This window comes from Eutrema salsugineum, unplaced genomic scaffold (assembly GCF_000478725.1).
Source record: "Eutrema salsugineum unplaced genomic scaffold, Eutsalg1_0 scaffold_12, whole genome shotgun sequence".
NCBI lineage: Eukaryota > Viridiplantae > Streptophyta > Magnoliopsida > Brassicales > Brassicaceae > Eutrema > Eutrema salsugineum.
In genome coordinates this window covers 3,278,715-3,304,330 of record NW_006256895.1, presented here as the reverse complement: position 1 = coordinate 3,304,330, position 25,616 = coordinate 3,278,715, and the positions used below count along the sequence as shown (strand labels likewise).

At 38.5% G+C, this 25,616-nt stretch overlaps 1 non-coding gene across 1 annotated transcript; it reads right to left on the bottom strand.

Moving 5' to 3' along the window:
• Positions 1 to 4,682: 4,682 nt before the first annotated feature.
• On the bottom strand, positions 4,683 to 4,789 carry LOC112089378. The gene has a single exon (XR_002901016.1). It is a non-coding gene; the product is annotated as a small nucleolar RNA R71 (small nucleolar RNA).
• Between the last annotated feature and the right edge of the window lie 20,827 nt (positions 4,790 to 25,616).

The following is a 25,616-nucleotide window of genomic DNA, read 5'->3' as shown; positions in this document are numbered from 1 at the left end:
CCCCTCGGTGTGCCAACACCGAGGTGATTTCTTGTTCTTGCCAAAGCAAAGTACTCAAAACCTCGAGCAAACTTCACGGATTTTCTATACCGAGGTGCAAGGTTGCCGAATGAAATGTGACAAACCCTGACCTAACTCCACGGTGTGTCTATACCGAGGCCCCTTGTCACGAGCCCAGATTAAGAACAAAGATGCTATATGGTCACACGTGAAGATGGATTAATGATAACTAAGAGTTTTCACTCTTTAAAGAGGTTATCAATACCCCTGTCCTTGTAGTACAAGGGGTTATCAAACCAAACTTGTAGTGGAGACACTAATCTATATTACTTGAGATCTTAAGTCAAGAGAGAATGATAAAGGTTTTAGCTAAACTAATTAACAAGTGAATGAGCATAAAAATGAAGCAAGAGATGAGATTTAAACTAAGTAAGATGCAAATGACAAGCAAATGGTTCAGATGATGATAATATATGATAAAGGCAGAAGATTTAGGCAGGATACTTGACTCGGGTGCTTCCAAGTTAAACTAATGGGTTAATGAATCATTTTATCAAGCAATTTCATTTAACTTCGAACTCAAGGCATGTTAATCTTCTCATGAAAGTATTAAACATCTAAACTGATCCTCTTTCATACCAAAATCCCTTTTGAGAAGCATGAATCAGTCAGCAATAAGATTCAGTTCAAAAATGTCATTTAAGAGAACAAACTATCACTCTCGCGATGAAAGACTCTTAAACCCTTAACCGAGTGGTTCAGACATTTCTACAAACACTTTTGATGCGAGATATGTTTCAGATCTGAACCTCAAGTGATGTGCTTGGATCCAGCTTAGAGATCTCGTCGGTAAAGAATGAAACATGCAAGACTAGACACCTAAACCCACTAATCTATCTTGAAAGCACCCTAATCTACCTATCTAAAGCCGCTTAAACGACTACTCACTGATCATAACGAGCTCACTCAGTCCTTTGCAAGACGTGTAGCTAGTCATGATAAGGAGTTTGATGCTGGATGATAAAAGAAATAAAGAAAGAACAAGATTCTGATGCAAAAACGAGATATCGGATTAGATTAACCAAGTTTCACAAAAGAGGCAAGTTCTTAAAGCTAAAAGATGATAAGAGATAAGATGATTAGGTTTTTGGTCCTAAAATGTATTTATAGCAAAGGGAAAGTGTCGCGGGTCAGCTCGGAACAAACCGGTTACTGAACCGCCTTCTCGGGTCGATGGGTGAGTGCCACAGTGTCTCGGAGAGTGAAGCCGAGGCCTTGATGTCGAGGAGTGCACGTGAGCCAAGATCCAAGTGAAGATCTCGTGAAGAACACGTCAAGAACATGCATGAACCCTAGTCTTTGATCCTTCTTCATGTGTGTGTTCTTGAGCCGTCTTGTTCTTGATTCTGGGGTTGTGGCAAGGGACCTCGCCATAGAATGTCGCGGGGCTTGGTAGTCGAGGGGTTCGGGAGAACAGAGTCCGGCATGCACGCCGAGGCCATTACACCGAGGTGCACGTTCAACACTTAGTCACTTCTAACTTCATTTCTTACGTGTGCATGCCTTGATCCCAACGTACCGAGGCGTCAGTGCGAGGTCTAGTCCCAAATACTCCCAAGATATGAGCCTTGACTTGGGCAATGTCGAGGTAATGATGCCGAGGCCTGAGAAAACACTTAGCGCGTATCGCAACTCATTCAGGCTCGTATCGACCAACTTGCCTTCCGGAAGCAGTAACTTTCAACACACGACTTCAATTGCTTTCAACACACGACTTCAATTGCTTCAAGACTCAATAATCTCGAACTTTGGTGAAGAAACCGTCGGAGCTTGGGAAGTGGAAGGCTTCCTGGATTTCACATCTTTGCACCGCATGGGAATCACCGGAAAACAAGCTTTTAGACCAATGTGAACTCCGGAGACCTTATCTTTCGAACCCTCGGTCCGAATTGAGCGATTCCAAGCGTTCTGAGAAGGCGTTGCACGGTTCTCAAACTTTGATGAAGCCCGGGCAGGCTAATTCGGACCGGAAGGGCTCCGTCCCTCGTGATCTTTGAAGTTTGCTGTTCGGTTCTCGGGTACGCGCAATACTGGTGCATCCTCCGGAGGCCTTATCTTTCTCCTCCCTGGTCCGAATTGTATGATTCCAACTGTTCTGGGATCTTTGCTTGATTATCTCCAACTTTGTTGAAGACCCCGACAGCTGATTCGGAGTGGAAGGTTCCCCGGATTGCTGATCTTTGAAACGCGCAGGCAAGGACAGGTTTTAGCCGAGAAAAGCTTCCCGCGGTAAGGAAAATAACCGAGGGCTATGTACCGCGGTAAGCTTTTTAGCCGTAAAATTCCTCTCGCCTCGGCTAAAAACTTAATCCGAGGTAATTTGCACCCGATACTCGACCTTGGCCGATTTTGGTCGATCGGTAAGGGTTTTGGTCGATAATGAGCGTTCGGTAAGCTTTTTGACCGAGGTTTCTGTCCAGCCGGTACGAGTTTTGGCCGAGAAATTCCTCCAAGCGGTTTTCACCATTTTTGACCCTTTTCTTCACTGTTTTCTTTTCTGCTCCTCTTCTTAATCTCCAAATGGCTCCCTAAGCACCTGATAAAGACTTCAAAACATGCAAAACTCTTTGGGACCTAATGCAAGCCCTAAATCCTATTTTGATGCCTAAAGACTCAATTTACATGGGAAAACACATGATGAGGACTCTAAAATGCAATCTAAATGATGTAAAATATAGACATATCAATTAAAGACTAGGGTTCATGCATGTTTTTGGTGTGTTCTTCATTTCATCTCAAGTATGCATGAGGCCCTCGGCTTCTCTACCATGGCTTTGGAATCTCACACACCGAGGTGCTCACCCATCTGTCCAAGAAGACCGGTTCAGTAACTATAGGTGACCTGGATCACTTAGCTGCACTATAAATAGTTTTAGGGACTAAAACCCTAGTTATCCTTTATCTTATCCATTATCTTTTAGAGAACTTTCTTCTTTAGTGAAAAACTTGCTGCTTATATAAGAGATATCTTGTTTTGCATATGAAAGTCTTATTCTCATCATTTCTTTTCATCAAATCAAGCTTCTAATCATGTTTAGCTTCACTATTTGCAATAGATCAAGTGTGCTTCCCATGATTAGTGAGTAGTTCCTTTATAATGTCTTAGATAGGTAGATTAGGGTGCTGAAATGCTATATTAGCGAGTTTAGGGGCTAGATCTTGCATCATCCATCTCTACAAACTGTTCTCTATGCTAGATCCTTGCACATCACTTGTGGTCTAGATTAAAGGCACTTTCATGCACCAAATGTGTTTGTTGAAATGCCTGAACCAAGTTTGTTAGAGGTTTAAGTGTTTTTCATCATGATAATGATAGGTTGATCACCTAAATGACTTATTAAACTGATTCTTAATGTTTGCTGACTCATACTTCTCAAATGGAAATTTGGTTTGAAAGAGAATTAGCATAGAAGTTTAATGCCTTCATGAGAGGATTATCTTGCTTAATGAGTTTATGTTAAATGGATTTGTTTGATTATTTGTTCATTAACTATCTAGTCTAGTGTTGAAGCACCCTAGTTCATTATCCTGTCTAAGGCCTTTGCATCATCATATCATCTTCACAACCGCTTATCTTGCATTGTTTGTTTAGTTGCATTTTCTACTTGTTTAATTCTGTTTTAGTTTCATTACTTGTCTTGCTACTAGTTTAGAACCAAAAACTCACCTGTTCTGCTTGAATTAAGATACTTGGCATATAAACTAGTGTCTAGAACCCAGAAGATGGATTGATACCTTTGTACTATATTGACAAGGGACTGGTAACCCTTCTTAAGGCCTAAAAACCTAAGTTATCAATTAGCGCCGTTGCCAACTTGTGGGGATTTAGCATTGGTTTATCTTAGTTCTTGAGATCAAGTTTTTATTTTTTGTTTTACTGATCAGTCTTTGAGCTTTGTCTTTGAGTGATCAGGTGTTTGAGAACACGCTCAAGAAGTTCAGAGCCTCCTCTTCTTTCCAACAACAACATAAACCTGATTGAAAAGAGAGCTAGAGAGAGGGCTGCACATTTGGAACGGTTGGGTATGGATGAACAAGCAAGGATTGAGCAACAGGCTCAAGAAGCCGAGCACCAGGCTCACTTAAACCACGCACAGGCTGAGAGGAACGAGCAGCAAGCCTCTGTCAATCAGAACATGGCGCAAAGGAATGAGTGCTAACCACAGCAGAATCAACAGCAAGCTAACCGCAATGAGCAACAGGCTCAGAATTTTCCTCAGCTTCAGCCACAAGCTCCAAGGAGACCAGAAGCTCCACCAGTCTTTGTTGGTGAGAACGATATAGCAAATGCAAACCAGTACTGAGCAGGAATTCAAGCTCCACCGGTTCAGAATAACAACTTCGAAGTGAAAGCTTCTTTTCTCAACATGGTGCAGAACTCTAAGTTCCACAGTTTGCCAATGGAGGATCCCTTGGAGCACTTAGATCAAATCGACAGAGTTTGCGATCTAACCAAAATAAATGGTGTCTCTGGGGACAGTTTCAAGGTTAGATTATTCCCATTCAGCCTAGGATATAAGGCACATCAGTGGGAAAAGAATCTGCCTAGAGGGCCAATACAAACTTGGGAGCAATGCAAGTTGGCATTCTTATGAAAGTTCTTCTCAACATCAAGAACTGCAAAGCTCAGAAATCAAATCTCAAGTTTCACTCATCACACAAACGAAAGCTTCGGAGAAGCTTGGGATTGGTTTCGAAGCTACACCAATCAGTGTCCACATCATGGCTTCTCAGAAGCATCTCTTCTCAGTACATTGTATAGAGGAGCACTCCTCAAGATAAGAAACCAGCTAGACACCGCATCAAATATAAATTGATTGGGGAAGAAGATCAATGCCGCTTTGGAGTTAGTTGAGAATCTAGCCATGAGTAATGACACTTATGGAGAAGACTTTGACAGGGCCAATAGAAGTGAGGGATCTAGCAAATAGCTGAGGATGGAGAATGACATTAGAGAACTTCAAAGCAAGCTTGACAAAGTGCTAGTGGGAACACAAAAGCCATTATACTTTGTAGGCGAGTTTGATGATCAGGGTCAAAGCTTTGAGAATGTAAATGCAGATGGCCTCACTCAAGAAGAGACAAACTACATTGGGAACCAGAATCGATATCAGAGGTTCAAAAACTTCAACTCAAACCAAAACCTCTCATATAGGAACCCCAGTGTCGCTAATTCACAAGATCAAGTGTATCCTTCTCAGCAGAACCAGCAAAGCTTTGCCCCTAAGCCTCAGTTTAAAAGTTCTTTTCAACCAAAACAACAGTCTGTTCAGCAGCAACAGAGCTATGGAAAGCAACAGCAACCGGTTCAGAGTGGTAACTTCATTTCTCAACCTCAGCAAAAGAATTACCCGCCAGGTTTCAGTCAGCCGCCGATGGTTCAGCATCAGTTGGGTCAGCAGCCGCAAGTTCAAGGTCAGCAGATGGGTCCTGAGTTATGTGGGGTGTTGCAACAGATTCTACAGGGTCAGCAGCGAGTTGAGAGTGGTTTTTCAGACTTGGGTTCAAAATATGCTGCCATGCAACAAGAAATCAAGGAACTAAGGCAGAATCAAGCCTCCACCTCAAGAAACCAAGGCACTTTACCTGGTAAACCTGAGCCTAATCCCAAAGAATATTGCAATGCTATAAATCTTAGAAGTGGAAAGGAGTTACCAGGGTTACCAGAAAGAGAGCCTAGACAAGTGCTCATTGCGGACAATGAACAAGTTGGTGGGGAGGCGGCCCAAGAGAGTGAAAAAGAAGATTAAGCTGCCAAGTGTAATGAGAAAAAAGAGGTGGAACCTATGGTGCCTGAGAAACCTTATATTCCACCACCACCATATCAGCCTATGGTGCCTGAGAGATATAAGAAGCAGATTCTGGATAAAGCAAGAAAAGTCTTTGAGAAGAATCTAGAGAACACTAAGATGACTATGCCCATCATAGAAGCATTTCTTATGGTTTCACAGCTTGGGAAGTTCTTAAAAGATGCTATTTTGAAAAGACCAAGGAGCTACAAGGAATGGTTATTCTGAGTCATTAGTATAGGGCAACTATTCAAAGGAAGACCATCCCTAGAAAGCTATCAGATCCAGGGAGATTTACACTACCATGCACTATAGGTCCTTTGAAGTTTGCTAGCTGTTATTGTGATTTAGGAGCTTCAGTAAGCTTGATGCCCTATTCTATTGCAAAAAGGTTGGGGTACAACAGCTACAAGCCAGCAAAGATCTCTCTAATACTCGCTGATAGGTTAGTAAGGTTACCAATTGGTTTACTTGTAGATTTGCCTCTTAAAATTGGTGAGATTGAGATACCAAACTTTATAGTCTTAGATATGGATGAGGAGCCGGTTGATCCTGTCATTTTGGGAAGGCCTTTCTTAGCTACAGTAAGAGAGAGTGAAGCCTACAAGCCGTATTTGGATCAGACCAAGGAACTTGATTCAGAAACAAGGTTTTTGGAGCTAGAAGCAAGCGGCCTTGAGATTATAGACATCAGGGGTTCAAATACAAGACAAGGACCAGCCCAGGGATGCATGGCCGTGGGTTCATTAGCCAAGGAAAGTGCTGAACCGCTTGAGTAATTCAACACCAAAGGAGCTGTGGATGAGCAAAGCAGCTTTGATGCGGATTGGGACGAGTCAAAGGCGCCCCTTGTTGAGCTCAAACCTCTACCAACAGGGCTGAGGTATTTATTTCTAGGCGTCTTTATATCCTGTTATCATTAATGATAAGTTGTTAGCTGATCAAGAAAGTGCATTGTTAAATGAGTTGAGGAAGCATAGGAGAGCAATTGGTTACTCATTGGATGACATAAAGGGTATTTCACCCAACCTATGCACTCATAGGATTCACCTTGAAGAGGAATCTATGTCATCCATTGAGCACCAAAGGAGGCTCAATCCCAACTTGAAAGAAGTAGTGAAAAAAGAGATTCTTAAATTCCTAGAGGCAGGGATCATCTATCCTATCTTAGACTCTAGATGGGTTTCACCAGTTCATGTGGTGCCCAAAAAGGGAGGAATGATAGTGATCAAAAATGAAAGGGATGAGTTGATAGCAACTAGAACCATCACAGGGCATAGGATGTGTATAGACTATCGAAAGTTGAATGCAGCCTCTAGGAAAGATCATTTTCCTCTCCCTTTTATTGACCAAATGTTAGAAAGGCTTGCAAATCATCCCTTCTTTTGCTTTCTAAATGGTTACTCTGGGTTCTTCCAAATCCCAGTAGACCCAAAAGACCAAAAGAAGACCACATTTACCTGTCCCTATGGGACCTTTGCTTATAGGCGCATGCCATTTGGGCTGTGCAATGCACCTGCTACTTTCCAACGCTGTATGATGTCTATCTTTTTGGATCTGATTGAAGAGAAAGTATAGGTATTCATGGACGACTATTCAGTCTATGGATCCTCATTCTCTGTTTGTTTTTCAAATATTTCTCAAGTCCTAAGGAGGTCTGAGGAGCACAGCTTGATTCTCAGTTGGGAAAAATGCCATTTTATGGTGCAAGAGGGCATTGTGCTTGGGCATAAGGTTTCTGAGGCAGGGATTGAGGTTGATAAAGCCAAAGTGGAGGTGATGGTTAACTTGGAAGCTCCAAGCTCAGTCAAGGGGATCAGAAGTTTCTTAGGGCACGCCAGCTTCTATAGAAGGTTAATCAAATAATTTTGTAAGATAGCTAGGCCTCTAACAAGATTGCTTTGCAAGGATGTTGAGTTTGTATTTGATGCGGAGTGCATGGAGGCCTTTCTAAAGATCAAACAAGCTCTTGTTAGTGCACCAATAGTCCAAGCTCCAGATTGGACTCTGCCCTTTGAAGTGATGACCGATGGTTCAGATTATGCCGTGGGAGCTGTTTTGGGTCAGAAGAAAGATAAGAAGCTGCACGTGATATACTATGCAAGCGGAACCTTGTAATCGGCTCAGGAGAAATATGCTACAACTGAGAAAGAGATGCTTGCTATAGTATTCGCTTTTGACAAGTTCACGAGCTATCTTGTTGGTTCAAAAGTTGTGGTGTATACAGATCATGCCGCTCTCAGATATCTGATGACAAAGAAGAATGCAAAACCAAGACTCTTGAGATGGGTTCTTCTTTTGCAAGAGTTCGACATGGAGGTTCAAGACAAGAAAGGCATTGAGAATGGAGCAGCTGATCATCTCTCAAGGTTAAGAGTGGATTCAGATATTACTCTAGATGATTCATTACCTGAGGAGAATCTAATGGTGATCATGTCTTACTTGGAGGTTGAAACAAGCCAATACCATCAGAGAAAGGGACTATCTCTCTTGTGGTATGGAGCCACCAGAAATGGATGCTTATCAAAGGAAGAAATTATTCAAAGATGTGGGGAGATACCATTGGGATGAGCCATATTTGTATGTGCTCAACATAGATAACTTTTATAGGAGATGTCTAGCTGAAGAGGAGGCCAGCCAGTTCTTCAAGAGTGTCACGGTTCAACCTTTGGAGGACACTTGGGAGCTTTTAAAACGGTGCCAAAGGTTCTCCAATCCGGATTTTGGTGGCCTACAATGTTCAAAAATGCCCAAAGTTTGGTCTCTAGTTGTGACTCTTGTCAAAGACATGGGAATTTCTCAAAAAGGAATGAGATGCCTCAGAATCCCATCTTTGAAGTAGAGTTTTTTTATTGTTAGGGCATAAATTTCATGGGGCCATTCATCTCTTCGCATTGGAACCAATACATCTTGGTGGCTGTTGATTATGTTTCTAAGTGGGTAGAGGCCATAGCTAGTCCAACAAATGATTCCAAGGTGGTGTGCAAGCTTTTGAAGAACATCATTTGTCCCACAAATGATTGCAAGGTTTGGTTTTCCAAGGGTTGTTATAAGCGATGGTGGCAGTCACTTTATAAACGAGACCTTGGAAGGGCTGTTGAGGAAACATGGAGTCAAGCACAAGGTAGCAAGCCCTCACTACCCTCAAACTAGCGGCCAAGTAGAGGTTTCAAACAGGCAACTCAAGGCGATCTTAAAAAGGACTGTGAGCTCTTCAAGGAAGGATTGGAGCTAGAAACTCGATGATGCTCTTTGGGCATATAGAAAAGCCTTCAAAACTCTCATAGGTACCTCACCTTTCAATTTATTGTATGGGAAGAGCTGTCACTTGCCTGTTTAGTTGGAATACAAGGTGTTATGGGCTGTTAAGCTGTTGAATTTTGACATCAAGACCGCCCAAGAGAAGAGGATTTTGAAGATCCATGAGTTGGAGGAGATCAGGTTAGATGCCTTTGAGAGTTCCAAGATTTACAAAGAAAAGACCAAGGCTCTCCATGCTCAGAAAAATTCACAAAATGGACTTCAAATCTTGTGATCTTGTGCTGTTGTTAACTCTAGACTTAAGCTATTTCCTGGAAAGCTAAAGTCTAGATGGTCCGGTCCGTTCAAGGTACTTGAGGTGAGACCTTATGGAGCCATTGTTCTTGAAGGAAAAGACGGCCAAGGGTTTGTTGTCAATGGACAAAGAGTAAAGCACTATTTGGTCTCAGAAAAGAAAGAGGGAGCTTCATCAGTTCCTCTTCTTGATCCACAATCTGCCTAAGAAGGTATGAAAAGTCAAACTTAGTGACGTTAAAAAAAGTGCTCTTGGAAAATACCCCAAGCTTATCCTTGTAAATATTTCTCTTTTGATCTTTCTTTTGATCTTTATTTGGAATTTTTTGAAGGTTTTGTTAAGTTATCTCAGGTTCCGAAAGTGTTCCCGTTGTGTAACTTGAAGGAAAAGGTGCAAGAAGGTGTTTATAAGCCATGGCCTTGTGTTTTTAAGGCAGGAGTTCTTTTGGCCTCGGTATAGACCCTTGGCATAATCAAGCCGAGGTGCGTCTTTACCGTTTGAAAATCTCAAAACCTCGGCCAAACTCCTCGCCATGAACACACCAAGGCCGTGAGAAGAGAAGAAGAAATAGAACCAGGGACTAAGTGCTGGAGAGACCCTCGGTGTAGATCCCTCGGTATATACTTACCAAGGTTGATTTCCGAAAGAAAACAGGCCAAACCTCGTTTAAATTCCACGACCTAGTTACACCGAGGTCTCAAGTTGTTGATGCCAAAGACCAAGTGTGGGGGAAGCCCCTCAGTGTAGACCCCTCGGTGTAAACACACCAAGGCCGAATGTCCGAAGGAAATGTTCAAAACCTCGTACTGAGTCCACGACACGTCTACACCGAGGACAAAGAGGGCTTACAGGTCCTTGCCCCAAGAACAAAGTGTTGTACCCAGAATCAGGTACCCCTCGGTGTGATGCCCTTGTGGTGGAGCATACCGAGGTGCTTGGTAAAATGCATGAACGAAATGGGACACTTTGGACACTTGAGTCAATGGAGAAGGTTTAAAGGTCAATGGAGAAGGTTTGAGGATCAAGAAGTAATTTTTTGTGTTAGCACGACCTGTAAACCCTCTTTCTGGTGCCCTCCGGATGGAACAAACCGAGGCCACCGGTGTCAAACCCAGAAAAATGAGAAAAAGCTGTATGGTCCTCACCTTATCCATACCGCAGTCATTCAGCACTAGACGCGGAAAAAAAAAATTTTGAAAGCTCGGGTTAACGTTTTTGGGTCAAAGTCAAGGCTTGGAGTCTTTGGGAGAGTGGACCACTCACACATGAGTCCAAAAGACAGCTGTAAAGGAGTCCAGCCCCATACCAAACTCCATACTCAGCCAAAAACCCGAGTTTGCTCTCTTTTCCCTTCTCTGCATTTAGAAAGAGCATATCTCTCTCATTTCTCACTCATTTTAAGCGATTCCAAGTGCATTGAGCTTGTATTCTATCATGCATTCTTATCTCGCTTAGCTTGAAATCTGTGTATCCCAAGGTATTTCATCTGAAAGAACTCGTCTTTTTCCATGTTCATTATCGGCAATATTGAGTTTGCTCTGTGCGGAATCGATTCTTTTAGGTTGTTAGATGCCTTGGAAAACAATTTAAGAAATTTTAACAGGATAAACAACACATGAAAAACCGGATTTTGCATTGAAAATCGCCTGTTCTTGAGTTTTTTAAAATTCTTGAGAAATTGCACCTTAAAACCGGCCTTAATGCTGAGATGGTTTCTTGGCTGAGCTGATTGCTTTACACTGTGTTTAGCGTTGTTAAAAATCATTTCTTGATCACTCTTAGCTTGAGAAATCATTGAGCCATTGGTTTTTGAAAGAACTCTGTTCTTGATATTTCTCTTGAACATGACTTTGGTGATTTGTACTTGGTGCTCATTCTCTGTTTGAGAGTTGTCTTGCAATTGACAGAAAGAACGGCTGCCCTAGCTCAGAAAAAGGAGATTCAGCAGAAGCAGAACAAGGGCAAAGCTGTGGCCTCGGCAAAATCATAGAAAACAAGCAAGAAAACCTCAAAGGGCGCCAAGAAAGCCGATGAGGAGCCGGCTGCGAAAAAATCAAAGAACACCGAGCTTGCACTTGTGGTGGTGCCTGATCCGAAAAAGAAGGGAAAGCATATAGCTGTGGCACCTGATTAGGAGAAAACAGAAACCGAAACTGAGAGAGATATTGCACTTGAACCGGTTCCCAAAAGTGCTCAAGAGACAAAGAAGGAGGAAACGAAAGCTGAGAAGGAAGAGGACTGCTTGCCCAGTGCTGGAGAGTACTTGCATCAGTTTAACAAGGCTCAGGTGACTCAAGGACGGTTTCCTGATGTAGAACTGTTGGGCAAGCTGGAGCTTCTTGATGATGTGAAGCTCATTTTTCAAAATAAGGGTATTAGCATCATTCTTTGAGATGGGAGATATGGCCTTATGAGGGAATCACTCAGCAGTTCCTTGCTTCTTTGGAGGTGTACATCTATGCATAGAGAGACCCCAAGAGACTCCATGGGAATGGTTTTGGTCACATCGAGTTTGAAATCAATGGGGTTGCGTATGAAGTGAGCTTCAGGGAGATTGATGAGATCTTTTGTTGCATTAGAAATGAAAACCTTATGGAGAAGTTTGTGAACCCTAAAGAAGAGATTGCAGCTCTGTGGGATACAATTGCGTTTGAAGGATATGTTGGAGGAAAGAGCACAACCAGTTGTATAAGGAACCCAGCCATCAGATACGCCAACAGGGCTTTGGCTTGCATGTTCTTCACCACTTACAACCCTGGAGTGATGCACTTTAATGAGATGGAACTCTTGGAGCTTGACTTGAAACCGTTCATCTCTCACACCAGGAACAAGAAAGAGTTAGAAGGTCCTTACCATCTCCCTTCTCTAGGCGCCTTCTTTGCTATTCAGATGCTGGTTTACAGGCACAATGTGTGGTGTGACAGAAGAAAAAGAGGGATCCGAAGGCTGCTAAATGGGTGGATTGTGACCAAGATTTTAAGAGCCAAAGGTTTTGCATTCCCTGAAACAAAAGCTAAGCCGAGTCTCATTGATGAGGGTTACTTAAGCAAGAGTGGGTTCTTTGAGGGAAAAGTTGGGAACCGATGGGCTTATAACTTCAAGCTGCTTCAAAGGGACGATGTACAAGTCCTCTTACCCAACAGAGCGATCACCACACTTCAAGAGAGATGCAATGTCCTCTTTTATTTCGCTCAAGGACCAGCTCTACAGCCCATCAAGAGACCCTTCACTTTGCAAAGAAATAGAAGAAGAGAAAGTTGAGTCAAGCAAGCCTAACGATGAGCCTCCAACTGCTGGTTGTGAGAATGATGAACCCCGAGTTCCAGAAAGAAGAATGGGTGCAGGTTGATATCATTTTGACCCTTATGTGTGGGGTTCGCCACAGTATCACACTCGAAAGCTCTACACCAGAGTCAATGGGCTTCAGCAATGTGGGAAGATAAGACAATACACAAGCTTGTCAAGTGTGTGAGGCACTTAAAGAAGTAGGTGAAGAAGCTCACAGCGCCTGCCTCACCAGCCGAAGACTCGGCCACTTCTCCAGCACCGGTTCCAAGAGAGGAGATAGGAGAAAGCTCCACAGCGTGTGCACCAGAGTTCCCACCAGGAAAAGAAGATTGGATCAATCCGGCAACAACATTCCTTCCTGAGTTACCAGAAAGCAGCCCACCAATGGAGCCATCTCCATCCTGCTCCACGTCTAACCCCTCATACTATGTGGGGTTTGACCTCAGCAACTAAGTAACTTCTCCAAACCCTATGAAAATATGCATATAGATCTTGTTGTTCATTTTGCATTTTGCTTGTTTGCTTTGCACTCCTTTCTCATGCTTTTACAACACAAGGGACTGTGTTATTTAAGTGTGCGGGAGGAGTTTTATGTTTGCTAATCATGTTTTCTTTGATCTTATTTTCCATTTTTTGAGTCTTGAGTCTCATGCATTCATGTAGTTGCATCCAAGTGCATATAAAAAGAAAAAAATTTCACAAAAAATGTTCATTTAGTTGCATTCACATTTTTATGATTGATTCTAGTTGCATAATCATATAGGTTGCATCATTGCATAGGAGTAATGATATATTTTTTCTTTGAGAGAACATCACTTTGAGAATTTAGTTCGTCCATGCTTGTTGATTGTTCTATGCTTGCAAGACTTGAAACGATTTGGATCTGTGAAACAAGTTTGAATTCAACTCAGCTCTAGCAAGTGAAAACCTTTAAACTGAACTTTGAATTATCTTGTGATGCATTGTTTGAATGAGAGTTGTGGATACTCATATACGTATTTGAGCTAGAACCCATTTTACCACTCTTTTCCTTAGCTCAAATAGCTGATTCCACTCTTTGGATCAGTTTCCACACTTTGAACCCGACCTTCTTTCTAGCCAAAGCGTTTTGTGAGTGTTGTGAGGCCACCTTGGATCAAACTTAGCAGAAAGTGTTAGATTTAGAGCGACAAGGGTAAGTCTCAAAGTGTCTAGTTCCATCATCAAGGAACTATTAGGTCTAGGTTGTGAATAAGTGTGGGGGAGAGGTTTCTTTGAGTGAGAGTTTTGAGAGAAACGATTTTTGAGAGAGAAAAGAGAAAGAGTTGTAAAAATGTGAGTGATGAGAGCTAAAGGGTTTTAAAAAGAAAAAGAAAAGAAAAAGGTTTTGGGTCTTGTGTTTTGAAAGAAAAGAAAGCTCTAAGCGTTTTTAAAAAAGAAAAAAAAATTCTAACCACTGAGTGCAAAGAAAAGAAAAGAAGCCAAAGGTTCATGTGTCTAAAAGGAAAGTGAGAAGTTAGATGATTCAAATGTGAAAAGAGGTGTGTGTATACAAATATCACAAAACCGTGTGTCTAAAAGTGAAAAAGAAAACCTTTTGAGAGAATAAAATGAGTGTGAAAAGAGTTGTGAGGTTCAGTGTGAGAGTGTGAGTTAGAGGCGTCTTAGGTAAAGGGGTGAGTTGAGTCTTGCCCTTGTATGCATCGGTTGCTCCTTACCTTTAGCCTTCTGCCAAAGTTTGATCATTCATTGAGAGATCCCTATGCATTGAACCTGCTTGTTGCATTGAATGAGATCATTTTAGTCTCATAACCTCATCCTTAACCAAACTATGCTTGTTTGAACATGCATCACTTGATTCACATGGTAAAAAGCTTAATGAATGTCAAATAGCTGAGGAATAAGAAAACTTGTGGAGATCATTGTTGAATTCTATGCATCAAACAAAAGTCTTGCATTGCATGTTGGAATTGGCAACTTGGACTCTGAATCTCTTTGTGTTTACTTCTCTCTTCCCATAGTAAATATGAACTCCCAAGCATTCAACCTCTCTCTCTCTCATTTGTTCTTTTTTCTTGAGGACAAGCAAAGGACAAGTATGGAGGAGTTGATATGTTCATAAATTGCATCATTTAGTCTACATTTTTGAGTCTAAATCATGTCTTATGCCATGCATTTTAAGCCTTTAGACATTGTTTTAGGACTTAGGGATTGCATTAGGTCCCAATGAATCTTTGCATGGTTTGGAGTCATAAACAGGTGCTTTTGAGGCTGTTTGGAGCAGAAAAGATGTGACTAGGAGTTGAAATGGTGAAGAAAAGGGTCAGGAATGGTGAAAATGGCCTAAAGGAGTTGATCGGCAAAGTTGTGTACCCGATGGAGCAGTTTATCGGCCAAAAATCCAACCCAGCAAGTTTTCCTCGGCCAAAATCGCTATCGGTGAAGTTTTATCAGCTAAATTCTTTATGCCGAGAAGGATGAGTTTTATCAGCTAAAAATCTTACCGCGGGAAGGAATTCTCGACCATTTTCCTTACCACGGTACATAAGTTCTCAGCCAAAACCTGTTCTGCCTATATGCGCCAAAGATTGTCTGTCCGGGGAAGCTTCTTATCCGATTCAGTTGTCAGGGTCTTCATAAAAGTTTAAGTGGATCGAGTCATGGTTCCAGAACAGTTGAAATTACTGAATTCGGACCAGTGAGCAGAAAGTTAAGGCAATCAGGAGACACACCTGTCTCGCTTCCGTTTTAAGCCAATCCGATGAACTTCAGAGATTACGTGGGATGATGCCTTTCCAGACCGATCCAATCTCCGAGTCCTTCATCAAGATTCAAGATCTTTGAGATATCGTTCCAGAACATCTGAGATCACCAGATTTGAAGATATTTTCTGAGAGATAATGTCTCTGGAGTGAACACGGGTCTATAAGTTTCTTTCTGATCGTTCCGATGCGCTGTAAAGATTGGCCGTCCGGAGAACCTTCCACTCCCCGGATACTAATGGGTTCTTCACCAAATTTTGAGCTGTCTGAATGGTCTTTGGTTTCAAGTCATTTGGAGTTATGAGCTGAGAGTTATTGAGATCAGGAGACAATCGGGTCGATACAGGCTTTTAAAAGATGTGCGTGGTGCTAAGTTGGCAAGCCTCGGTGTTGTTCCCTCGACATTTTCTTATACCGAGGCCTATTTCCAAATATTTTTGGTCTAAACCTCGAGCTGACTCCTTGGTTATTCAACACCGAGACATGCATGTTAAAGAAACAAGTCTGAAAACAACTAAGTGTTGAAGCTGAGCATCTATGTGGTTTGGTTTGAAATTTATCTAAGTGTGAAACTGAATCTCGGCTTCAACCCCTCGACATTGCACCTCGGACTCTTACTTCCTGACCCCCTCGACCCGTGCCAACACCGAGGTGATTTCTTGCCAAAGGAAAGTGCTCAAAACCTCGATCAAACTCCACGACTTGTCTATACCGAGGTGCAAGGTTGCCGAATGAAATGTGCCAAACCTCGACCTAACTCCACGGTGTGTCTACACCGAGGCCCCTTGTCATGAGCCCAGATCAAGAACAAAGTTGCTCTAATGGTCACACGTGAAGATGAATCAAAGACTAGGGTTCATGCATGTTCTTGGTGTGTTCTTCATTTCATCTCAAGTATGCATGAGGCCTTCGGCTTTGGACTCTCACACACCGAGGTGTTCACCCATCTTCCCAAGAATACCGGTTCAGTAACCGGTTTGTTGTAGGCCGACCCGGATCATTTAGCTGCACTATATAAATAGTTTAAGCGACTAAAACTCTACTTATCCTTTATCTTTTAGAGAACTTGCCTCTTTAGTGAAAAACTTGCTGCTTTTATAAGAGATATCTTGTTTTGCATCTAAAAGTCTTGTTCTCATCATTTCTTTTCATCAAATCAAGCTTCTAATCATGTTTCGCATCACTTCTTGCAAAAGATCAAGTGTGCTTCCCATGATAAGTGAGTAGTTCCTTTAAAAGATCTTAGATAGGGTGCTGAAATGCTAGATTAGCAAGTTTAGGGGCCACATCTTGCATCATCCATTCTCTACAAACAGTTCTCTATGCTAGATTCTTGCACATCACTTGTGGTCTAGATTAAAGGCACTTTCATGCACCAAATGTGTTTGTTGAAATGGCTGAACCAAGTTTGTTAGAGGTTTAAGTGTCTTTCATCATGATAATGATAGTTTGATCACTTAAATGACTAATGCTTGCTGATGCATGCTTCTTAAATGGAAATTTTGTATGAAAGATGATTAACATAGAAGTTTAATGCCTTCATGAGAAAATTATCTTGCTTAATGAATTTATGTTAAATGGATTTGCTTGATTATTTTTTCATTAACTCTCTAGTCTAGTGTTGAAGCACCCTAGTTCATTATCCTATCTAAGGCCTTTGCATCATCATATCATCTTCACAACCGCTTATCTTGCTTTGTTTGTTGAGTTGCATTTTCTACTTGTTTAATTCTGTTTTACTTTCATTACTTGTCTTGATACTAGTTTAGAACCAAAAACTCACATGTTCTGCTTGAATTAAGATACATGTCATATAACCTAGTGTCTAGAAGCCACAAGATGGATTGATACCTTTGTACTACATTGACAAGGGATTGGTAACCCTTCTTAAGGCCTAAAAACCTAAGTTATCAGTATCAGAGCAAATCTCCAAACCCACGTTGTGTCTTTTCGTGTTTAACAATTTCGTGACTTTTCAAATTCTGATCTCATCGAGAAGTTTTATGTGAAACAAGTCAGGAACGTATCTATTAGCGTTTATGTTTATAAATCATCAGGAATTCAAAGAACTTTCGAAAACAAAGAGAGAGAGAATTAGGGTTTTTAAAATTCCAGCAATTGCATTATGTTTTGTTTTGATTCTGATCAATTTTAGAGCTAGTCTGTGTTATTCTGTGAGACTTTTTATTGGTTCTTTGTTTGTAATCTGAACAGGTACATGATGCGATTGTAAACGGGGTTGGTCGGTTTCGTTTTACTAAGCTTCAGGTTTTAAATTTATAACCCCTAAATGTCTGCACGTGCACAGATGTGCAGATGGAGGCGCGATGGCTTCCTCCAGCGGCGGCTCCTTCATCTGAGACGGCGGCAGCCTCTAGGGTTGCTCCCATGAAAATCTCTCTCTCTCTCTAAGTTGTCTAAGTTTCGGTATCTCCTCTTTAGAATGACCTAAAGGGGGTATTTATAGCTTCTGGAGTTGTCCTGGACACTTAGGGCTTCAAAAATAACAAAAAGAATTGATCTGGGCTTTAATTAAGTCGTCTGGAAAGTGAACAACCAAGTTCCGCGGTCGCGGTGGCTCTACCCGCGGGAAAACAGGTGTTGGCCGCGGTCCCGGCACATGACTCTCTTCCGGAACTGCATTTTCTGTCATTCTTGCATCGGGAGTATCTGAAGATCTAACCGTTGGATTGTCTCCAAACAAAGTGCATTAGAAAGCTGGTTGGATCCTCTATGCTTTCTCAAATTTTGGGGGTGATCAGACGGTGAGAAGGTCTTCATCGCTTGTCAAACTTCTGACGGTCTCCATTTATCCAAAATTGCCCATTTGTTCCAAATTGCATATCTTTTGCCCAATTTTCCTGTAAAGACTTTTGAAACTCTAAAAAATTGAAAACATATTAAAAACCTTTGAAAACAGAGTTAAAACACCTGCATAAGACATAATTGTGATCCATAAAAGTGGTCAAAATACGGTGTTATCAACTCCCCTAGACTTACCCTTTTGTTTGTCCTCAAACAACTTAAGTCAGGAAAGAATTTTAAAAATTGCAGGAACTAAACAATATCTCAGTGACCGTCCTTCTAAACCATAACTTATCGTGAAACATCTATTTGGATCTAGTCTAGAAAATTCTCACCAAAATACAAGCAAACTAGTCCGGTAATCCGTCATGCGAAAATCAACACACTTAGATCTAACTTCCAGTCAACTAGCTCTCTACATTCATTAAATGTAATAGCGAGTTCTCATTAAAGACATTATCCAGGGTAGACGGCGTTTGGTATTAAGGCTATTTAAGTGATGGAGCTTAGGTGTTTAGGGTTACCTGAAGATCTGGAGGATGCAAGATATTATGCAAAACCGCAAGAGAGAGAAGGATCTGTTGATGACCGCAGATTTTCAGTCACTTCTCTTTTGCCAATTGTTGTTGCATAATCTTCCTCCTTTGTTGTAAACAGCTGTTCCCCCAGACTTAAATCTTTTCCGGGAATCATAAGGATAATCTCCAAAACTCTATATAATCGGACTCAAGCTTGCCTCAAGTATAAAATTCGATCCTCCTAGACTCTCTAAGGCTTTAAATTTTCTTTCCCTTCTTATTTTTCTTTTCTTTTTTCGTTTTATTTTATTTTTAGAGGAAACAACCTTTTATAGAGAGAGAGTGTAAGGGACGAAATTGTACCAAGATTTTGAAGTTTTTCCAAAGGCAAACTGAATTTTCTCCTTTTGTTGAATCATTCCAATGAAATCGCAGGTCTTCGTCTTCAGTGACTGAAAACCGCGTTGATCCTCTTTCTCTCCAACGTTTTTGCACATATTTGCATATAGGACAATGAAAAACAAGAGTGCATGTGGTTTGAAAGAGGTTAGGTTCGGTGGTGAACTAGCTAAAGATGAACTAGCCATTCAGGATCAACAAAGAGTGGTAAAAGGATAAAGGAGTCCTGAATGTATGATTTGTTTCCCTGATCTAACACTTCAATGAGAAAATGAGGTCCAAATTAAGTCCAAATAAAAGGAGCTAGTGTATCCTGTCAGAAAGAATCTCCATGAATAGAAGTCCTCTGGTGGGATTTCATAATGCAAGTACTTAGCTACCGCCTAGTCTAGGCCTAAATCACAAAAAGAGCAAAAAACGAGGAAATAGCGTAAAAGCACACTGGTCTAAATCATCATAGTAATGTTTATTGTGTTCCTGGTTTGAAAACTTTTTGAAAAACATTTTGAAAACAGTTTAAAAAAAAATTATGTGTCCAAAAAAAACTCAAAACAAATCAAATTTCATTAGTAATGGATGAACATCCTCCCCCAGATTTATTTCGCACTATCCTCAGTGTGATAAATCTGGAAAGAATGGTAAAGAAAATAGAAAATTTGAAATGTTTAAGAGTACTTATCGTGCTGGAGAGTGTTGCTCGTCTTTTGTGTTTGTTCTTCCTTATTGAAAACCTGAAATTAAATGAAACAGAAACAAAGCAATGGAAATAGAAAATAAAGGTCAAAGGGAAATACATAAAACTAGGTATCTGCCGCGTCGCGCGGGCACAATCATTATATAAATCTTATTATAATTTGATTATTGAAATTCTTGTAACATAAACATCACATTTTTATTTTCAATTTTTGAGACTAAAACATTGTATAATAAGATCCAACACACAAGTTTTAAGTTATATAAATACTTATACAAAGAAATAAATCATACAAATACTAAAATAAATAATGTAATAAGATCCAACATACAAGTTTTAAGTTATATAAATACTTATAAAAAGAAATTAATATAACACTACTCTATTAAGTATTGTTATAAGTTATATTTCCGTCCTGTGTCTAAAACGTGCTCCACCTCTCCCGAATCCTGGAGGTTTAAGAGACATATACATACTATAAGATTATTGTATATACAAAACTCTCCAATTATAATTTTCAAATTACTTACTTTCTCTTAAAAATCAGGGCATCATCCGTAGTGGGATCAAGGAGAAGACGGGAAAAACCAATTGCTTCATGTGAATGGATAATTATTTCATCTACACGTATAAAATTATTATTAGGAAATATACATGCAAAACAAATATAAAACATATATTGCACAAAATGAAAATATTAATGACATATGCTTGATTATCCATACCTTCTTTTTTTATTTACACTCCGATCGGTTAAGACAGAAACCGCAAAAGGACCAGTGAATCCTTTGGTTCTTTCTTTGATATCAGCGGCAAAGTCCCCATGTGCGATGCATTTCAATTTCACGTCTCTTTGATTTGAACAATTTAAGTTACAAAATTTGTTACCAAGATATAGTGATCGCGAGAGAAAATATAAACTTACTCGAGATCTATGATGGTAAAAGTTATTTTCTGAATAATATCTCCATCAGGGTTATTCTCTATTTCAATGTCGCTAATATTTTCCATCACTCCAATGAGATCTACAAATCAATTATGAGAGAAATATTTATCATAAACGGAATTCATTTTTTTCTATATATGTACAAATTTATATATGAAATCACTGAAAAGAATATTAGAAGTTAATCTTACCAACAGGATACAACTGAGCATAAGAAATTCGGTATATCTCACTAAAAGGGACAAATTTCATGAAGGGATCCATTGTCAATGGTCGTAGACTTGAGACTTATGTCCCAGTAGTGAGAATGATCTGATAATTGTGTCTCGTTGTTCTTCCCTTATTCTTCCATTCAGATGGTATCAAGCCGAATTTAGACAATTCAAGCCATCGTCCTTCGGTCCCAACACGGTAAAAATATGGAAAAGCGAGGTTACCACATGAAGCATTAATTCTACAACCCTATATACAATGAAATTTACAAAGAGATCAAACAAACAATAAATCTAGACAAAATAGTTATATATTCATATTAGATAACACTTACATTTTCGTCGACTAAAATGAAATTCAGCCCTGGTAAGCCTTGACGATCAGGTTTATTCCATCTTTTCAAAACTTTGACACGGATTTTCCAATCTCGTCTCCAAGCATGTAACTCATCAACAAAGTTATATGTAGTCATGTGGATAATGTTTTTATAAAGCCAAAGAAACAGTTGGGGAGAAGAATTGCTTTGTTGTGTATTTTTAACAATGTATATGAGGAAATGGGGATATATATAACACCCAAATAACGGTTATGGAAAGTGTTGCGTGAATCAGTGCATTTTACGTATTTTTTAAACTAAAAATGCTTCATTTTTGGAAAGTTGCAACTTATGATGAATATTCTAGATAGATTATTGGTTAACACAATTTATTTGTTAAAGGAAGAGTCGAATTTTGGTTACAACACGGAATTTTTTTGGCCCATAAGATGTATAAAAATATTGAGCTCAGATGATGTATAATTTAAGTATAACATAATAAACCGTTTACATCAAACAGATTTAGAATCAAATCAGTTATATATGTTATTGACATACTTTTTAATAATCCAACACGCGATATTTTTTGACACAACATTATTAAAAATATTTAATATTGTTTATAATCCAATTTATTAGAATAATGTTATTTTATCCAATGACAATCCTTCATAAATAATCAACTCACGATAGCACATAATCATACTCCAGTAGTAAATTTACCAAAACAATGTATATTATATATATAAGGAGTAATTTAAACCCAAATTAGAATAAATTATTATTTATTAATAATCGCAAAACAGCCTTGTAAATACGCAAAAAAGGTGTCTAACAAAACTAATAATATATATGGATTATCGATTTTGAATCCTTCTAATCGGCCCAAACCATTAGACATTATCTGTAGCCCATATAATCTCTCTCTAATCCTGAAATTTCAATAACAAAATCATGTAGATCTAAATATATGAAAATATTTTTTTTATTTCATAAGTCAATTTAAACAACACAGAGAAACGTACTTACCTATTGCGCAATGTTAAAACTTCATCAATAGGTGAATCAGTGATAAAACGGGACACACCATCATCATCATGATCCTTGATAGACACATTCTCTAAAACATATATATTGGAATATTGTTATGTTATATACAACGATTTTATAAATAACATATTGATGTATCATCAGAGAACATACCCTCGTCAATTGCTACACACCAATCGGTTAACACACATATAGCAAAGGGACCTTCGTATTCTCTACACTTATCTCTTATTTCAGTTGCCAACTCACCGTGTGCAACACACTCTAGCATATACTCCCTATATTTTGACAAAGAATGTAGTTAATAATTAGTTAGTTAAACTTCAAAAACATACAGTTTGAGATATACTTACTCATCATCTATTATATTAAATCGAATTGATGATGTAGTCGTTCCATCCGGGTATGTAATAGTAAAATATCTAGCATCTTCGACGACTCCAATTAAATCTGTGATTGTAATTAGTCAAAATAAAGACATTAGTGCGAACTATAAATTTTGCATTATAAGAAAATACCAAAATATTCTTACCAATTAGATAATAATGAGCATCTGGGAATTCATAAATCGAGAGGAATGATGCAAAATTATAGAACGAATTATTTGTTAATGGTAAAGCTGGTGAGATCGTTGTTCCCTGTGTCAGTGTAATAACGTAATCGTGTTTTGTAATACTTTAAAACCGAAAATTAAGAATATTAACATTTCAGGATAAATATAGATAAGGAAACAATATTATCTTCGAGTAAAATAAATAGATATATATATATATTGAGGTTTTTCTATTTAAAATCATGTTAATATTCCTATTCTCATTGTTACCAATTCTTAAATACTTAAAATAGTTTACTATAAAACCATCTATATATTTTAAATGACAATTTTATTGTAATGAAAATTTACATTAGCTAAATCATAAACATCTACATATATATATATATATATATATATATATTGAAGACGGTGACTTTTTATCGTGTTCAAGAATGCATAAATTCAATCAAGTAATGATTTCTTTAGTGAACAAACAAAAACAACTGTTTCTAGATTCTTATTTTTTCTTTCATAGATGGTACAAAATCTTATTATTTATATAACATAGTGTTTAGTAGAACATGATAAAATCAATAACCAAAAACCAAAAAAAAAACGATAACAAAGATAATACTAAAAATATAAATTATAGCTAGTACATATCTAAAAAAAAAGAACTGTTTCCATGCACTTCGTTTCGTATCTTCACCCACGTCCTGAAATTAATATTTAAGAATATATGTAAACAATATAGTACCACAAAAAAACTATATTAAGGGAGTAGGGTTAATGTCATAATAATTATCTTACTTTGCCCGAAATTCGGAAACTTCATCCATTCCAGGAGCAATCATGAAACGCGAAAGACCTTATTCTTTATGATTTTGTATAGTAATTTCTTCTAATAAAAAAGAATCAATACGCAGGATGATATCTAAAAATTAAATTGTTTAGAGTTATATCAAATTAAAAGCTATACCTCCAGTTCTCGTAACACACCAATCGGTTAAAACACAGACGTCAAATGGACCATCATATCCTATGCATTGTTCCTTTATGTCAGATGCTAATGAGCCATGTGCGATACATTCCAATGTATTATCCCTTCAAATTACATAACAGAGTTATTGTAAAACTAAATTATCATAACAATAAAAAGAATGCGCTTACTCATTGTCTTTAAGACGAAAACGAAGTGTCAGGACAATTTTCCATCTGTCTGCACAACTGGTATTAGATCTCTTACAATGTCAAGTACACCAATCAAATCTGAATAAACACACAAAGCAATAAAACTATAGCGAAATTTTCAAAAATAAAAAAAAATAAAAAACAAATAAACAATATATGATTATACTAACCAACATGATACTCATGAGCGAAAGGATTATTGATAATCTGTGAAAATTGTACGAAACTGAGGAATGCCTTATTAGATATTGGTATTATACGTGAGACCTTTGTGTCGTCAGTCAGAGTAATCATAAAATCGTGCCTAGTTATCTTATCGCAATTATTACTGAGCAATCGGTTGAGACTAAGCCGAGATAACATAATCCAGTGACCTTCATGGCAAACTTGTTTGAAATACTCGAACATCTGATTGTGAACAATTGCCTGAATTCGGCATCCCTACAATATAAGAAAAAATATAGAAATTATAGAAACAATAAAGAAATATACAGAATCAGAGATTTAATACTAAAGAGTTTAGTTTATAATAAAACTAACGTTCTCATCGGCCATAATGAAGCCAAGACCTGGTAATCCCTGTGGATCGTTCACCCTCCATTTTTCAAAACTTTAACAACAATCCTCCAGTCATCTCTCCATCCATTCATCTCATGAACCAAATCATAACTACCCATGTTTGTCAGATGTTTAAAGAGAATAAAATATCAGAAAGTAGTTATGTTCTGTTACATCGAGTCTTTATCAGATCATCAATATATACACGTTAAGTTATTTAAAATATTATTACGCATAATGATGACGATTCATTAGAAACCGTTACTTGAACCGAGTCATTTAAAACGATTTCCATTATCATTTACATATATATATATATATTAAATATAAATACAATATGATCACAACCACTAAAAAACAAATTATCTATAACTTTATAATTTTTTAAAAATATAACAAAACACAATCTATATATCTATATCTTCTTTCTATATGATTTAAAAATTTCTTTTAAATTTAAGACAAAACATATGTGTATATTAATGTTTTCATACCGAGAAATCATTGTTAAATTAAGGAATTCATGATTGTATTATTATTTCGATATCTGAATATAATTTGGTTATTAAGGTAGCTAAAAATGTATATATACTGGACCCATTAATCAATAATGATTTAATATTATTGATATAGGTATATCAGATATTATTAAGCAAATAAACATCTAAACGTTAAACGAATCTAAATCTCTACAAAAATATTACTGATTTCGATTTTCCTGAAAAACCATTAAGACTAAACACGATTGGGTCCATATCGTAGAATATCTTTACTATCACGATCACTAAAATTTTTTATGAGTTCTTGGAAAAGACAATTATAGTTAGAAGTATGTTGAAAATTTATGACGACAGTCAGTACGTTTTCCTGTGTCAAATAGTCGAAGTATATATATTTCCTAATATGTTTACTTTAGGCAAGTATCCTGATCTATAGTATGTTTACTTTAGGTAATTA